The 7,500-nt window shown below is 53.9% G+C and overlaps 3 non-coding genes across 3 annotated transcripts in view; all 3 read right to left on the minus strand.

Annotated features, from left to right (window-relative positions):
• Window positions 1-5, minus strand: part of LOC124567914 — a 4,224-nt gene extending 4,219 nt beyond the window's left edge. The window contains exon 1 of the ribosomal RNA XR_006971050.1: window positions 1-5. This exon is cut by the window's left edge and continues 4,219 nt beyond it. This is a non-coding gene — a ribosomal RNA (large subunit ribosomal RNA).
• A 187-nt stretch (window positions 6-192) lies between these two features.
• Window positions 193-347, minus strand: LOC124567916. The gene has a single exon (XR_006971051.1). It is a non-coding gene; the product is annotated as a 5.8S ribosomal RNA (ribosomal RNA).
• Window positions 348-698: 351 nt separating this feature from the next.
• On the minus strand, window positions 699-2,607 carry LOC124567912. Its single transcript, XR_006971048.1, has one exon. It is a non-coding gene; the product is annotated as a small subunit ribosomal RNA (ribosomal RNA).
• Window positions 2,608-7,500: the final 4,893 nt, after the last annotated feature.

Raw genomic sequence — 7,500 nt, forward strand, 5'->3', positions numbered from 1 at the left:
GGTCGTTGTACGAGGTGTCGCACGCCACACAGCCAGCCGGCTGTGCACGCTACCGAGTAAGTACCGGTATGCGAACCGCCAGGCGACGGGCGCGCATCGCACGTTTAGGAGGCGCGGCCGGCCCCACAGGCGGCCGCGACGCTCCCAGGTCTGCGAAGCGGGGCAAACGCCGCGCGCTTCAGTATACGTAGCCGACCCTCAGCCAGACGTGGCCCGGGAACGGAATCCATGGACCGCAATGTGCGTTCGAAACGTCGATGTTCATGTGTCCTGCAGTTCACATGTCGACGCGCAATTTGCTGCGTTCTTCATCGACCCACGAGCCGAGTGATCCACCGTCCTGGGTGATCTTTTCTTAGTTTACACTGTCTCTTTCAAGACAGTTGCATAGGCCGGACGTAGGCGTGTGGCGGCCCCTGTTCAAGCGTTCTGTGTCCAACGGCCTCACGGCCGATGGGCGTCGTACGGCTCCACACCGGAGCGGACAGGCAGTCGGGCGAAAGTCATTCAAAACCGGCGCCAGGCGCCAGGTGCCGCAGGCCAGCCGCTCCAGCGCTTCAGCGCTCGTACCACACAACATTGGCGTTAGTTTTGAGAAGCACGCGTGGTTCCGCACGCGGCGCACGGCTACTGCGAGCCGTACAGGTAGCGTGTTGCGCGACACGACACGCACATCGAAAGACATGCAGTCTAGTCGGTAATGATCCTTCCGCAGGTTCACCTACGGAAACCTTGTTACGACTTTTACTTCCTCTAAATGATCAAGTTTGGTCATCTTTCCGGTAGCATCGGCAACGACAGAGTCAAATGCCGCGTACCAGTCCGAAGACCTCACTAAATCATTCAATCGGTAGTAGCGACGGGCGGTGTGTACAAAGGGCAGGGACGTAATCAACGCGAGCTTATGACTCGCGCTTACTGGGAATTCCTCGTTCATGGGGAACAATTGCAAGCCCCAATCCCTAGCACGAAGGAGGTTCAGCGGGTTACCCCGACTTTCGGCCTAGGAAGACACGCTGATTCCTTCAGTGTAGCGCGCGTGCGGCCCAGAACATCTAAGGGCATCACAGACCTGTTATTGCTCAATCTCGTGCGGCTAGAAGCCGCCTGTCCCTCTAAGAAGAAAAGTAATCGCTGACAGCACGAAGGATGTCACGCGACTAGTTAGCAGGCTAGAGTCTCGTTCGTTATCGGAATTAACCAGACAAATCGCTCCACCAACTAAGAACGGCCATGCACCACCACCCACCGAATCAAGAAAGAGCTATCAATCTGTCAATCCTTCCGGTGTCCGGGCCTGGTGAGGTTTCCCGTGTTGAGTCAAATTAAGCCGCAGGCTCCACTCCTGGTGGTGCCCTTCCGTCAATTCCTTTAAGTTTCAGCTTTGCAACCATACTTCCCCCGGAACCCAAAAAGCTTTGGTTTCCCGGAGGCTGCCCGCCGAGTCATCGGAGGAACTGCGGCGGATCGCTGGCTGGCATCGTTTATGGTTAGAACTAGGGCGGTATCTGATCGCCTTCGAACCTCTAACTTTCGTTCTTGATTAATGAAAACATACTTGGCAAATGCTTTCGCTTCTGATTCGTCTTGCGACGATCCAAGAATTTCACCTCTAACGTCGCAATACGAATGCCCCCGCCTGTCCCTATTAATCATTACCTCGGGTTCCGAAAACCAACAAAATAGAACCGAGGTCCTATTCCATTATTCCATGCACACAGTATTCAGGCGGGCTTGCCTGCTTTAAGCACTCTAATTTGTTCAAAGTAAACGTGCCGGCCCACCGAGAACTCACTCAAGAGCACCCTGGTAGGATTGCAACGGGGTCCGCCTCGGGACGCACGAGCACGCACGAGGCGCGTCGCACGCCTTCAGCTCGCCCCACCGGCAGGACGTCCCACGATACATGCCAGTTAAACACCGACGGCGGTGAACCACAGCGTGGGACACAAATCCAACTACGAGCTTTTTAACCGCAACAAACTTTAATATACGCTATTGGAGCTGGAATTACCGCGGCTGCTGGCACCAGACTTGCCCTCCAATAGATACTCGTTAAAGGATTTAAAGTGTACTCATTCCGATTACGGGGCCTCGGATGAGTCCCGTATCGTTATTTTTCGTCACTACCTCCCCGTGCCGGGAGTGGGTAATTTGCGCGCCTGCTGCCTTCCTTGGATGTGGTAGCCGTTTCTCAGGCTCCCTCTCCGGAATCGAACCCTGATTCCCCGTTACCCGTTACAACCATGGTAGGCGCAGAACCTACCATCGACAGTTGATAAGGCAGACATTTGAAAGATGCGTCGCCGGTACGAGGACCGTGCGATCAGCCCAAAGTTATTCAGAGTCACCAAGGCAAACGGACCGGACGAGCCGACCGATTGGTTTTGATCTAATAAAAGCGTCCCTTCCATCTCTGGTCGGACTCTGTTTGCATGTATTAGCTCTAGAATTACCACAGTTATCCAAGTAACGTGGGTACGATCTAAGGAACCATAACTGATTTAATGAGCCATTCGCGGTTTCACCTTAATGCGGCTTGTACTGAGACATGCATGGCTTAATCTTTGAGACAAGCATATGACTACTGGCAGGATCAACCAGGGAGCTGCGTCAACTAGAGCTGAGCAGCCGGCCGCCCGGGAGTGTGTCCCGGGGGGCCCGCGCAAACACGCAAGCGTCCGCTCAATTATTCTGCAAACAGGAGGAGGCTGAGCTCCCCTGCACAATACACCTCGAAACCCTCTCAGGTCCCGGCGGCGCGCAGCGCCGTCCTAAGTACTTGGTCGGGTTCGAGAGAGGCGCAATCGCCCGGAGTTTGGCGAGTAGACGCTTTAGGTGCGACCACCCGTGCTCCCAACTGAGCTTGCCGCTGCCGACAGAGGCCCGGGAGCGTGCTGTCGTGGCATTGCCGGCGGGAGACAACACGCGCCACCTACGGTGGCCGGCAGCTCCAACGCCAGCGCCACAGAAGGACAAAAGCCCCACTTGGGTGCCGAAGCGAACTCTCCCAGCACAGCGCACGCGCCAACACGTCCGCACAGCTGCGATACAATCCACCTGCGAGAACCGCAGAGGCGACCGAGCAGCAGACGGCGTCGCGGCGCCGAGCGCCGGGCGGCGGCGCATCCTCAGCGCACACAGTCCTCAATCGGACCAGCACACTGCAGATGTCCACCGCGCTTCGCACCGGGCCCGCGAGGACCTACTTTGGCCGCACGGCGCCGCGTGCAGGGTGCGCCGGCGCGCAGCTGCGCCGCCTGCCGCCTCCGTCGGCCGGCGCGCCTGCCACTGGCCGCCCCCACCAGCCGGCTGTAGCGCGTGCGCCCACGCACCGCGCGGCCAGCACGCCGGAAGGCCCCCCCTCACCGGCCGGGGACGGTCCCACCCAGCCACCGCCGCGTATCGCTTCACACCCACATGCATTCACGTTCGTGGGCATGGTGGGTATCGCTGAAACAACCGGTTGGTAGCTCAACCGATCGTCCGCCATCACTGATTCACCTCTAGCGAGAACAACCGCACCACAACGGTTTACCAGTTCTTCATTTGCGTAACGTCACCAGCAAACGTAGACGTCCATCGCCATTTGCAAATTCAACGATTGTTGCATGCCTGTGTCAGGTGTCACGACACACTATGTCTGCCCACATACACGCAACAACATGTGCACGCTTCGCGAACACGTGGAAGGTGGCCCCCGTACGTATGCGATGTCCATTGCGCGAACGACTGTCAACCGGCCCTCTGTCGCATGTCGCAGATGTGGAACGCAGTGCACCATGCTATCACGGTGTGTGAGAAGAGACGACTACGTCTGACAACACGCGCCACTACATCAACAGACGGCTCATGCTGATCGCCATCCACGGCATACCATACTGCAATCCAGCTCTTATAGGGAGACGACACGTAGCTGAGTGCACAATATTTGGACCGTATGGTTCGCCGTTGTTGGCGCAGTCGTGGTACGGTCACACATGTACCACGATGTATCATTCAGTACATGAGGACCAATGTGCGGTACAGTGTGTGATTTGGACGTACAACATCAGCGGACAGTTGCCACAAGCCGTACCACAACGTAGGCTGTGCTTCGCCATGCGAATGCCAATGAACAACTGCGAAGGGCATTGAGCATGTACGTCCTGCCGCCATCCGCATTACAGTGTATAGCTGCAAGGTGTTTAACATGAAGCGATACTCTGGGGACCGGGCAGTGCGAGTAGCAAACTATATTGCGGGGGTTGCAGTTAGGCAACACTACACTAATTTAACGCGTCGTATGACAATTACAGAGCAGGTTAAGGCCCAACGTGTGTTGGGTTAAGGCCCAACGTGTGTTGGGTTAAGGCCCTAACGTGTGTTGGGTTTAAGGCCCAACGTGTGTTGGGTTAAGGCCCAACGTGTGTGGGTTAAGGCCCAACGTGTGTTGGTTAAGGCCCAACGTGTGTTGGGTTAAGGCCAACGTGTGTTGGGTTAAGGCCCAACGTGTGTTGGGTTAAGGCCCAACGTGTGTTGGGTTAAGGCCCAACGTGTGTTGGGTTAAGGCCCAACGTGTGTTGGGTTAAGGCCCAACGTGTGTTGGGTTAAGGCCCAACGTGTGTTGGGTTAAGGCCCAACGTGTGTTGGGTTAAGGCCCAACGTGTGTTGGGTTAAGGCCCAACGTGTGTTGGGTTAAGGCCCAACGTGTGTTGGGTTAAGGCCCAACGTGTGTTGGGTTAAGGCCCAACGTGTGTTGGGTTAAGGCCCAACGTGTGTTGGGTTAAGGCCCAACGTGTGTTGGGTTAAGGCCCAACGTGTGTTGGGTTAAGGCCCAACGTGTGTTGGGTTAAGGCCCAACGTGTGTTGGGTTAAGGCGCAACATAGGTTAGGTTAAGGCGCAACATAGGTTAGGTTAAGGCGCAACAGTAGGTTAGGTTAAGGCGCAACATAGGTTAGGTTAAGGCGCAACATAGGTTAGGTTAAGGCGCAACATAGGTTAGGTTAAGGCGCAACATAGGTTAGGTTACGGCGCAACATAGGTTAGGTTAAGGCGCAACATAGGTTAGGTTAAGGCGCAACATAGGTTAGGTTACGGCGCAACATAGGTTAGGTTAAGGCGCAACATAGGTTAGGTTAAGGCGCAACATAGGTTAGGTTAAGGCGCAACATAGGTTAGGGTTAAGGCGCAACATAGGTTAGGTTAAGGCGCAACATAGGTTAGGTTAAGGCGGCAACATAGGTTAGGTTAAGGCGCAACATAGGTTAGGTTAAGGCGCAACATAGGTTAGGTTACGGCGCAACATAGGTTAGGTTAAGGCGCAACATAGGTTAGGTTAAGGCGCAACATAGGTTAGGTTAAGGCGCAACATAGGTTAGGTTACGGCGCAACATAGGTTAGGTTACGGCGCAACATAGGTTAGGTTACGGCGCAACATAGGTTTAGGTTAAGGCGCAACATAGGTTAGGTTAAGGCGCAACATAGGTTAGGTTAAGGCGCAACATAGGTTAGGTTAAGGCGCAACATAGGTTAGGTTAAGGCGCAACATAGGTTAGGTTAAGGCGCAACATAGGTTAGGTTAAGGCGCAACATAGGTTAGTTTAAGGCGCAACATGGGTTAGGTTAAGGCGCAACATGGGTTAGGTTAAGGCGCAACATGGGTTAGGTTAAGGCGCAACATGGGTTAGGTTAAGGCGCAACATGGGTTAGGTTAAGGCGCAACATGGGTTAGGTTAAGGCGCAACATGGGTTAGGTTAAGGCGCAACATGGGTTAGGTTAAGGCGCAACATGGGTTAGGTTAAGGCGCAACATGGGTTAGTTAAGCGCACATGGGTTAGGTTAAGGCGCAACATGGGTTAGGTTAAGGCGCAACATGGGTTAGGTTAAGGTACAATATGGGTTAGGTTAAGGTACAATATGGGTTAGGTTAAGGTACAATATGGGTTAGGTTAAGGTACAATATGGGTTAGGTTAAGGTACAATATGGGTTAGGTTAAGGTACAATATGGGTTAGGTTAAGGTACAATATGGGTTAGGTTAAGGTACAATATGGGTTAGGTTAAGGTACAATATGGGTTAGGTTAAGGTACAATACGGGTTAGGTTAAGGTACAATACGGGTTAGGTTAAGGTACAATACGGGTTAGGTTAAGGTACAATACGGGTTAGGTTAAGGTACAATACGGGTTAGGTTAAGGTACAATACGGGTTAGGTTAAGGTACAATACGGGTTAGGTTAAGGCACTTGGGGGGGGGGGGGCCCCGGTTTGTTGATTGTGATTATCGTAAGTAAATGACTGCGGCATCATCTGATTTGCCACGTCAGGGTGCACCTTTGGCTCATAACAGGCGGCGCTCTGATTCCATGCTTGTGGCAGACCTGTGTCTTTCATTCCTGCCATTGTTTGTGTGGTGTGACAGGAGGCAGTATTGTGATGTTGGGTGCACCCCTGTCTGGGACATGTGTGGGTGTTGGTGGCTTAGCTGAGCAATGGTGGTTGTCGGAAGGGTGGGATATTCTGTTTCCGAGTGACCTCCCGGTCTGGTTATGATAGTGTGGATTGTCTAATGTGGCAGAGAGGATGCACTGGGTGTTGTTCCATGCTGGTGCTTACATATTGTCTGTGTGCCTGTTACAGGCAGAGAGTAGTGCGTGATAAGAGTGTCTGGCTGACGTGTGATTGTGAGCAGAGTCTTTCAGCATGTATACGGACAGGTCTATACATTATCTGTATTCTGATGGCTCTATCTATTACTAATCAGCGCCGTGTATACGTTTAATCCGGTTCCAGTCGAAACTATTGTATCTCTGTACATTAGTGACACGGCGAGCCCTCCTATGTAGTTACTCGTCTCGGCAGCTTCCACCGGTGTATGGCAAATGATTATAAGGAATCAGTCTAGTCGTCAATACCGATAGTCTGACGTCACATGTCTGGGGTGGGGGACGCTGCGCCCTTCCGGTGGGTCATGGCCTAGGAAGACTCTTCCCACGCAGGGGGGCTTGGACTGTCATTGACTCTTCCGAGTAAAATACTTGCCGTACGTTTTTGCGACTGCGAGTGCAACGCTCACCGGTACCGACATGGATGGAGCGCTCCTAGCTGCCGCTGAGCATCTGCATTCGTACAGCGAGCAACGCGATCGCGTCTGTAGCTCGTACGTGGTACGGCTCGCAGCTCATGTATATGGACAGCGGGAATGTCGCATATTGGACATAACTCTTCATGAAACGCACGTTATAGGGGTGGATTGCACATTGCGAGTGCGAGCAAAGTCCGCCGTTCATCCGCTGGAGTTGCGAGTTGGGCGGTTGGGGTGGGGCACGAACGGGTGCAGGTGGAGTGATTGCCGGTCCACGACTTCGTGCGGCAGAGGCGCTGGCGTTGGGGTGGGTCGAAAGAAGGGCACTGTGGGCCCATCGCTGTCTTAGTCGGCTTGGCGTCTCATAGATGACGGTATCGTCGTTGCAGGAGGTCATGTTGCGGAGACCTACAGATGGCGGTATGTTTTGCGGT

The sequence above is a fragment of the Schistocerca americana genome, unplaced genomic scaffold (genome assembly GCF_021461395.2).
Source record: "Schistocerca americana isolate TAMUIC-IGC-003095 unplaced genomic scaffold, iqSchAmer2.1 HiC_scaffold_1413, whole genome shotgun sequence".
In the NCBI taxonomy this organism is placed as follows: Eukaryota; Metazoa; Arthropoda; class Insecta; order Orthoptera; family Acrididae; genus Schistocerca; species Schistocerca americana.